Source organism: Siniperca chuatsi, linkage group LG4 (genome assembly GCF_020085105.1).
Source record: "Siniperca chuatsi isolate FFG_IHB_CAS linkage group LG4, ASM2008510v1, whole genome shotgun sequence".
In the NCBI taxonomy this organism is placed as follows: Eukaryota; Metazoa; Chordata; class Actinopteri; order Centrarchiformes; family Sinipercidae; genus Siniperca; species Siniperca chuatsi.
In genome coordinates this window covers 29,339,074-29,348,874 of record NC_058045.1, presented here as the reverse complement: position 1 = coordinate 29,348,874, position 9,801 = coordinate 29,339,074, and positions in this window count along the sequence as shown.

Genomic DNA, 9,801 nt, shown 5'->3' with positions numbered 1-9,801 from the left:
GATGAGGCGTTCAGGGTCAGACCTCTCTGTCTGTGCTGCAGACACCTCTCTCTCTCTCTCCACTCTCTCCATCATGGTGTGTTTACCTGCACTCTGACTCTGACACGCCTCACCTGTCAGTCAACCTGCTGAGACAACACGTGTAGAGCATATGGAAAGGATGATACTGCCTGTTTGTGTGTGTGCTCCTGTACTTCTATCTTTGTGAGGTCCATTTTGACTCATAGACCTAAAAAGTGAGGACATTTTGCTCAGAGTAAAATTCCAAAATAAAGTTGTGCTTAATCAAATTACAATTACTGGGTTTATTTTGCTGTACTTGATGGGCTCTTGAAGGTGACAAGGTATATATTGTACACAGTGTACACACAAATAACTTGTTAGTAATCCCAGAGTACAAGTTATATATTCAAAGGAAGGATGAATTAAAACGATTTCCACTGTGATACCTCAGATTAGATAAGATCAGACTTCACTGATCCACAGGGGGTAAATTCACATGTTACAGAAGTAGAAACAGTCCAAGGAAGGTAGGTAAGAAATTAAAGATGTGACATTCAAAAGATACATGCATTATATATTATAATACTCAGGGCTTACATAGCATTTGTTGTGCCAATATATCCATGCAGAAGGAATGAGTCTAGAACTGCAACTCCACAGGCCTTATTGAGGTAGTTTAACGTCATGGAGGAAAGCCTGGTCATTGCTGTGGTCATTCTCTGCCTTTATGACCTGACAACAGACAGCAGACCGCTTGGTTTGTGTAGTTTGGTTTTCATAATTAGTGAAACTGTCCAACAATGGTGACTGTTAAGCATTTTTGTGATCATGAGTGACAAAGCCCCCTGATAATGCTGTGTTTTTGAGGAGAGAAAATGGCATTTTACGTTATAATCAACATCAACAAATAATAAATACATTTTTCTTCGTGGAAAACACAACAAATTATACATTGTATGTCAATGTATGTTGTGTTTTCAACTGGTCTGAATAGAATGGATCAAAGGCTTATATATTTTGTTCAGTGTAATAGTCACAGAAAAATATATAAATAAAAAAATGAGTACATTGTCAAAGTTAGGGGACCTTCGTCGTCATGGTTACAATATTAACCTGAATAATAATAGCTGAAAATATAAAAATTCAAACAACTAGTATGAACCGCACCCTCTCCTGGCTCTGAATACAGATACACATAGTAGCTTTGTACATAATATAATATAAATATAGGTACAGTATATAGGTAAATACAATGTACATAAAAATATGAAAAAATATATAGTGTTATGGGTATATAACACTACATATTCCAAACTTCAGTTTTGTTTCCCAGTACTGTACCCCATAGATACCCAGTATTTATAAAAACTAAAATTTTTAAAAAGTATCATTTATTTCTCCTTTTCACTAAAATGCTCCCTTGTTCCCTATAGTGTTGTTTTCTTCCATTGTACCTACATTTAAGTGCAGGAACCAGTAAGTATTTTATTAGTACCTGATTCATACAACGAAATTATACTATAGATCATGGGCTATATATCATGTGTTACCTTGTTATGTATCATAACATATATAATATATTGTATACCTGTTGGGATCAGTAAAAGGATGTTCTGTATGAACATTAAAGTGAGAGCTATCTGGAAACATTAATTTACCAAATCATTTTTCATTTCTTGAGCACACTTTTTTTCAAACATCACCTCTTTGTTCAGTGTTTGGAGATGAATGATTGCAGATAAAACTGGTTGTTGATGGAGATGTTTGATGATGACAGCAGCAGCAGTGTGTCTCTGCTCTCTGAATGACGGCTGATTGATCGTTCAGCTTTAGGCGAGGCAGCTTTATTTATAGAGCACATTTCATTACAAAGAAACTCAGTGTGCTTTACATTTAAAAAAGAGACATAAAAACATCAAGCATATGCAACACAGTGGTTTAACAATAAAAATAATAAAAAACAACATATATTTATACATACCCACAATACCTACACTAACACAGATTCATAGGACTGAGAAAACAGGAGGGTTTTGAGCTTAGCTTCAAATGTAGATACATTTTTTATAGATCGCACCTTTACCAGCTCCTGATCTTATTCTGGGTACAACCAGAATGCCACTGTCTGAAGACCTGAGAGGTCTGACAGGGGTATATTCTGTGAACTTTAGAGGCTCCAGGTTACGTTCAGACTCTTATCAAAGCTCTCAGCACCTCTTGTCTGTCAGACGGACTCCATCACCGCTGCCCTCCTGCTCGGATGAGGATCTGTCTCCGTCAGGTCACGCTCTCTGGGCCTCTGGCGGCGGTGATTATTGCTGATGTTTTCCTGCCATCGATTGGCTTTCCACAGAGCCGTCAGTCAGCGACCAGAGGGGTCGTATGAGAAAAGTCTGGAGAGAGAGAGATCAACGCAAACGCTGTCAGGACTCATCTGGCGTCTGTAACGGAACAGGAAATGAAAACTGTCTGTTTGACAGGATGGAGAGATGAAGATAGTTCAGTCAAAACAGAAAAGGTCTGAAATTAACACCTCACACATAACTGTGACCACAAACTCCAGCCTACATGGAGGAAGTTGAATCTAAAATATCACTGCATCTGTCTGAAGGTAACCTAAAGCAACAGTCTGGATCTGTACAGCTATCTGGAGATCCAGAGCATGTTTAGCCTAGCTTAGCACAAAGACTGAAAGCAGGGGGAAACTGGTCGCCTAGCTCCATCAAAAAAAGAACAAAGCCACCTTCCAACAACAAGTCTGTCTGATTTACATGTTGTATCTATTTCTTTAACAGGTCTAGAAATAGAAATGTAAAAAGTAGACATTGTGGTTTTAGCAGCAGTTAGTGTTAGCTGGGTGCACTGACTGTACGCAACATCTCAGAGGTCCTGAACTCATAATGGGGTCTGCCAGGCTCTAGAAGTCTCAGAGTTTTTTCACCTGGATATTCTGATTTCACTTCGGCTCTTTATAAGAACCATTGGAGGGTAACAGATGTCACAGCAAGGATGAACAAAATTCATGAACTTAAAACATTTCGGCCATTTCAAGCTTAGGATAGGCCCCTGTTTAAATTAACCAAGACTGTACAACGGATTTCTTAGTAGTGGTGAACCCATAAAATGGTGTCCTTCACTGATTAAGTGGGAAAGTTTTGTTGTAACATAACAGACACAAGGCCGGGTTTCTGATAGACAGTCACAGTCAATCAGCGAGCGCAATAAACACATTTCCAACAGGTTGCGCTAAAAGGTTATCTTCACGAATATTACTGAAACACTACCTGAGCAGAAAGGGTAGTTCTGCTAAGAGGTCAAACCGATTTTAATCTCTATAAACAGATATTTGTAGGCAAGGGACAAGATTTTCGTATCAGAAGTGTTCTGGTTTCCGTTTGTAGTCCAAGTAGTATTGACCAATCACGTTTGAGCGGGCTTTGGTTGGCTGCAGGTAAACAGCCAAAAGAGGCGGAACGCACTGGCCAAAATGCAGCCTGGGAACCCATCAGCTATTGTCTGACGATGATTTAGCTTTTTATCAATCTCAGAACCCTAGAACAGAAAAGATGCAACATTTACATTGAACTGTATGTGAATGCCAAACAAAAGTTAACACCATTAACTGTTTCCTGGTTGGTTTTCAGAACAAACTGAAATTCTGCTGTTTGCAGAACGAACACTGAGGTAGTTTTTTTTTTGGTCCAAATGTGCATGAACGGAGAGAAGTGTGTCATCTTTCTTTCGTGAAGAATAAAGTGTAAAGCCCATTAAAAACCCTCTGGGGGTCTCTGTGTGTATTTCATGGAAATCAGCTCCATGTGTGCTTTGCCATCAAAACTCCTCCAGACTGTGTTCCAAAGATTTTCAGCAGGAGCGAAGGAAGCAGGGGAAACAAATGCAAATTCACACAAAAAAAAACTGCACACAATCAACGAGAACGACACAGCTGGCTTTGAAACGAGGAGCGATTCTCTTCAATGGAGAATCTCCTTCTCTAACTCAGAGCTGAGGATCAGTGTATGTTTGTTTCTTTAGTGGCTGGGTTTCATTTTGTTCCTGCAGGAGCCAAATTAACTCAGCAGCAGGGACAGATTCACTCTGACAAACGCTGTTCATTTGGTGATGAGCAGAAAGCGTGTGGAGCCGGCAGAGAGATTGTACCTGCGATTAATGAGAGTCCTCGATTCACAGCAAAACACAAAGACACACACACACACACACACACGCACATTTTTTTCCTTTCTATACTACTGAGACACCTCATTTAACACACTTTCAAACATCCCCTCAAATGTGCGCGCCTTGGCCAGCCTCGGGGGTTTGTGTAACAATGTCCCCGGTTTTCGTCTGGCCGGGTGCGTTTGTAACTTGTCGTCCCCCTTTTCATGTTCTGCATTGGCCTGTTTTGATGTTTTGTGATCGTTTCGTTAGAGAAGGATAAAGTCTGGTTCCTTTCAGTGTCTGATTATTGAATCATCAGGTCATGATCGAGCCTGATCTGATGAAAGTTCAACTACAAAAAATAAGATTTCTTTTTCTCACTGTGTGTATAAACAAGTCTAAGAGCTACAGCCATGCTAGCAGCTCTGTGAGGCTGTACTTAGTTATAGTAATGCTTTGAGCTAAATGCTATGACAATGTTAACATGCTGATGTTTAGCAGGTGTAATGTTTACCATGTTCACCATCTTAATGTTAGCATGTTTGCTAATTGCTAATTGTATTGGACAAATTCAAATTTTGACCTGATGATGGCACTAGAGGAAAAGTCAGGAGATCATCAAAGTCAGTAGGATTCCTCCTCTAGGGAACATGAATGTCTGTGTAAACTTTCACGACAATCTATCCAATAGTTGTTGAGATATTTCAGTCTGGACCAAAGTGGTTCACCAACCTTTAACCTACATATTTTGGTGCTTTCTTGGTCTGCAGTAGAATTTAAAATATCTGCACTAAAGTCAGGATCCAGAGACACAGAACTTGTCACTATAAGCTGCTATTGATTATTTCCTCTCGAAAGTCTCCAGTCTGAACCTACCGGCTGTCAGACTCCACCTCCTCCGTCTGAAACAGCTTCATCACCTTCAGGATGTTTCTCTGACGCGCAGTGAAGTTCAGCCAGCTGGAAACCTGTTCGATGGCTTTCAGCATGTGACACGTGAAGATGACATTTACTCAAAGCGGACCAACCTCATCTGATGTGGACCTGCTCTGCGTTTTCACTCTGACCTTTAGAAATGTTTGTCACATGTAAACCCTGTGACCATAGACTGAACACACTTTTAGGTTTAGCCCAAAATTATTTGGTAAAAATTGATAATGAGCATTTTTTTCTGAACCAAGAAACCATCTTGACAGTGTCTGACTTTGACACCAGAGACCACTGTTCACATCCTGTCTCCTACCAGCTGTCAAAGTTGGTCTACCATCTTTCTCTAAACTTAACTAAGTAGGTTTTGTGCCTAAACCAAACCAAACCTTAACCATAGAGGTGTCAGATCACAAAACAATAAAATGGGTCGTTTTGAAAGGCCCTGACATATTTGAACCTTCGGGTATAAGGACTTGATGCTTGATGACATCATTAATGTCTGCCTTCTCTTACTGTTATCCAATCAGCAGCACAGGATGGATGTGCAAGAACAAAAGAGATTTCAATGATATTTGAGGAGTGTATGTAGACCCCATGTACACTGAGCCACTTCGTGTGTCTTGAATGTATCACATCATTAAAACAGCCAAGTGTAAATTTGGCCACATACTTTTGAACGACGACTGAGTCATATCCTGTAATTAAGGAGTGTTATATCAGAATCGTGTAACCACATTTGTGTGTGAGTGTGAAATATGAGTCTCTGACAGCAGCAGCCTGATTACACACAGCAGCAGTAAAAACTTAAGTATCAGTGATTAAACACGACACATTTTATCACCGTGTGAGTTAGTGAATCACAGCAGACTGAAACCTGCAGACTGGTCATCTCAGATCTGCAGATCAAATATATTAAACTTCTGCAGGTTTCAGCTGAACGGAAACAAGAAAATCACATCTGCAAACTGCAGCTCAGCCACATGTGGAGGGATGTTCATTACCAGTTTGTTTTGTCTCTCTATTTTGGTCCTACGTCCACACTAAGCCAGCATTTTTCACACCTGACAAGACAGCTTTTCAAAAATCTTAAAATAGGCCTTGCGTGTTCTGTCGTCTGACACAATCAACATAAATACAGGTTAAAGATGACAGCTCTATGCTGACATTTAAAATGAGCTTAAGCTGAAAGATCTGAATGCTTCTTCTCAGTTGCATGGAAGGCCAAAACACATTGCACTTTCAAAATTTAGCCCGCTTGGTATCCAGTGAGTGTTATATTGGACTCCCAGTGGATGCTTTTCTAAAGAGTTTGCCAAGTCAAGACACCACCAGTGTGTTTTGATGCAAAGTATATGCTGTTGGTTACAATACCTTGAGAAGCGAATGGCTCGCGTCTTTGAGGAAATGAATAGTGGTGAACTTTGCGCTGCATCGCACCGCAAGTGCTGCTGTTGCTGGGCCAAGCAAAGGTGAAGTTAGCACTGGTTAAGCTAGTTAAATTTGGGCTACTTCTATGCTGATTTTGCAAGTTCGAGGCTCTGACTGGGTATATTGGTGTGAGTCAAATATGGCGACACTGATCAAGTACAGGTGTGTTTGTCCAGATGGAGCGAAGAGGGAGATGACCAAACACCAACTTGCCAATACTATTGCCAACAGATTTTGTTTTCACACATAAACTGCGTTTTGAGTATGGATGTTGTCCCAGATTAGTCAAGATTTTGTTCTCTTTGTTCATTGTAAAAATCTATTGTTCTTTCATTCTATCATTCTGTGTGTCTATTGAAGATGTAATAACCAGCAAAGTTTAAAAAAAAAACACCTTTTAAAATAAAAATCTTTTATTCTTCTGACCTTTCTGCTTCATATTTGCAAAGAGACGTAACCATGCATTAAAGGATTCATTTCCAGTTCTGCCTGCAGTAAAGATGAGCGATGGATTTTTTAACAAACCATCTTAAAAACAAGCAGAGACAATTCAAAGAGCCATCGCTCCTGCAGATATTGCAGCTGTAAAACAACGCTGGGACGTAAACACCGCCTGGACGGACTGAGAGCGAACACCAGATCAGTTCTTCAGCCGGCGGAAAGAGAGCTGAAACAATAAATGTGCCCATAAAAAGAGGACCACGCAGTGAATGAAACTGGCCTCAGGTCAGCAGTGAGCACATTTCATCCAAATTCAATCTGAAATTTACATTCTGTTTCCGGTCATTGCTATGCAGAGCACAGAGTTTCTCAAGGCAACGCATAAAATATCCGAGAGAACTGAACTCAAACTCGACTGCATGTTTCTTTCTTCAACTCTCACTCAGTTTTTCTCTGCAGAATCCCAGCAGGAAAATGTGCAGAAATTAGAAATATAATTTAAAAATAATCTCTTTTGTTTGTCTTTTAATCTGTCAAGATGCATGTATTCTTAGCAAATATTTGCACTCCAAAATAAAATACATTCCTCCAGCAGTGATGTTGAATTTCAGCCAGCTGATAGTGGAGCTGCAGAATAGATTATCTTTATGATATCAGGAGCCCATTTTAATACAGTAATATAAGGCTGAAAGCTCACACAAAAAAATAAAACAGAACAATTATGATCAATGATCAACCCTGTCTCCTAGTAATTACTTACTAATAATTTGACAGAAAACGTTTGAGAACCACTGGTTTAGGCACAGGATTCAAGAAAGATGGTGGTCTTGGTTAAAGTGCTTTTGTTGCCTAAACCTAAATATTAACATTTATATAAAAACCTGTTCAGATATCTACACACTTTAGAAATCTGCAGTAACGTGATTCTGTACAGATTTTCAAACTACATTTCCCTCAGAGGTTGACGACTGTATTTCAGGTGAATTTCTCTCTCACAGGTTAACTTCAGAGCTGAGGGGAAGCCCCTCGTGCCCTCGTCCTGACCCCGCCCCCTGCTGCGTCCCTCCTTATCATCTAATAGGCACATTATTCAACCGGCATCTCCAAAGGTCCTGCTGCAGCTGGATTTATGGTTCTGCTTTAAGTCAGAGGTAGAGCAGCACATTAGGCAGATCAGAGCGGCCTGTGTGGAATTATTACGCTCACTTTACTGCACAGGAGGAGGATTAATTAAAGGAAACACAGAGGTGATACATCAGCAGGCCGTCACTTCATTTCCCCCCGCAGACACAGACTGTGGTTATACTAAACACTATACTAAACACAGTGTGAGGCTGCTGCACTAAGAGAGTATCAGTAGTACATAAAGAACTGCACCAGAAAGAGTCTTCATTGCAGTACAACAAGGTTTCAAATATCAGGCTTAATTTTTCAATGCAGTCCTGCTGAATAATATCACACAGCTCCTGCTGCCATTGTGAAATGTATTAGACTTAATCAAGAGCAAACTTTATGTTTAGGTTTTATACTTTCATTCACACAGAGTTGGAAATAAGCTACTATAAAATAAGACACTTAGATTTTTGGCATATAAACTTCTGTTAAACTTTGGTGAGGCTCATGATGCCTATTTCAATTTATTTATTTATTTATTTATATAGCACCAATTCATAACAGAAATTATCTCATTGCACTTTTCCTTTAGAGCAGGTCTAGACCGTACTCTTACGTACTACAGAGACCCAACAAATCATGAGCAAGCACTTTGGCACGAGCAACAGTGGCAAGGAAAAACTTCCTTTTAAGAGGCAGAAACCTCGGGCAGAACCAGACTCAGTGGTGGAAATGTGGAGATGGTGTCTGCCTCCTGAACCCAGGGGGGACCTGATTCCACAGGAGAGGACCTTGATAACTGAAGGCTCTGGCTCCCAGTCTACTTTTGGAGACTCTAGGAACAGAAGTAACCCTGCATCCTAGGAGCGCAGTGTTCTAGTCGGGTAATAAGGCATTATGAGATCTTTAAGATACAATGGTGCCTGACCATTAAGAGCTTTGTAGGTGAGGAGAAGGATTTTAAATTCTATTCTGGATTTTACAGGGAGCCAGTGCAGAGGAGCTAATATTGGAAAAATATTATCTCTTTTCCTAGTTCTTGTCAGCACACGTGCCACAGCATTCTGGATCAACTGGAGTGTCTTAAGGAACTTATTCAGGCAGCCTGATAATAAGGAATTGCAATAATCCAGCCTAGAAGTAACAAATGCATGCACTAGTTTTTCGGCATCATTTTGAGACAGGATGTGCCTGATTTTTGCAATGTTATGTAGGTGAAAGAAGGCAGTCCTTGAAGTTTGTTTCATGTGGGAATTAAAGGACAAATCCTGATCAAAGATAACTCCGAGGTTCCTTACGGTGGTGCTGGAGGCCAGGGCAATGTCATCTGGAGTAACTATATCTTAAGATAATGTGTCTCGGAGGTTTTTGAGGCCAAGTACAAAAACTTCAGTTTAACATCAGAAAATTGCAGGTCATCCAGGTTTTTATGTCCTTAAGGCATGCTTAAAGTTTAGCTAACTGATTAGTTTCCTCTGGCTTGATCGATAGATATAATTGGGTATCAGCCGCATAACATTGAAAGTTTATGGAGTGTTTCCTAATAATATTGCCTAGAGGAAGCATATATAAGGTGAACAGAATTGGTCCAAGCACAGAACCTTGCAGAACTCTGTGATTTACTTTGGCGTGCACGGAGGATTCATTGTTAACATGTACAAACTGAGAACGATCTGATAGACAGGACTTAAAGCAGCTTAATGCCAATTAAATGTTCTAGTCTCT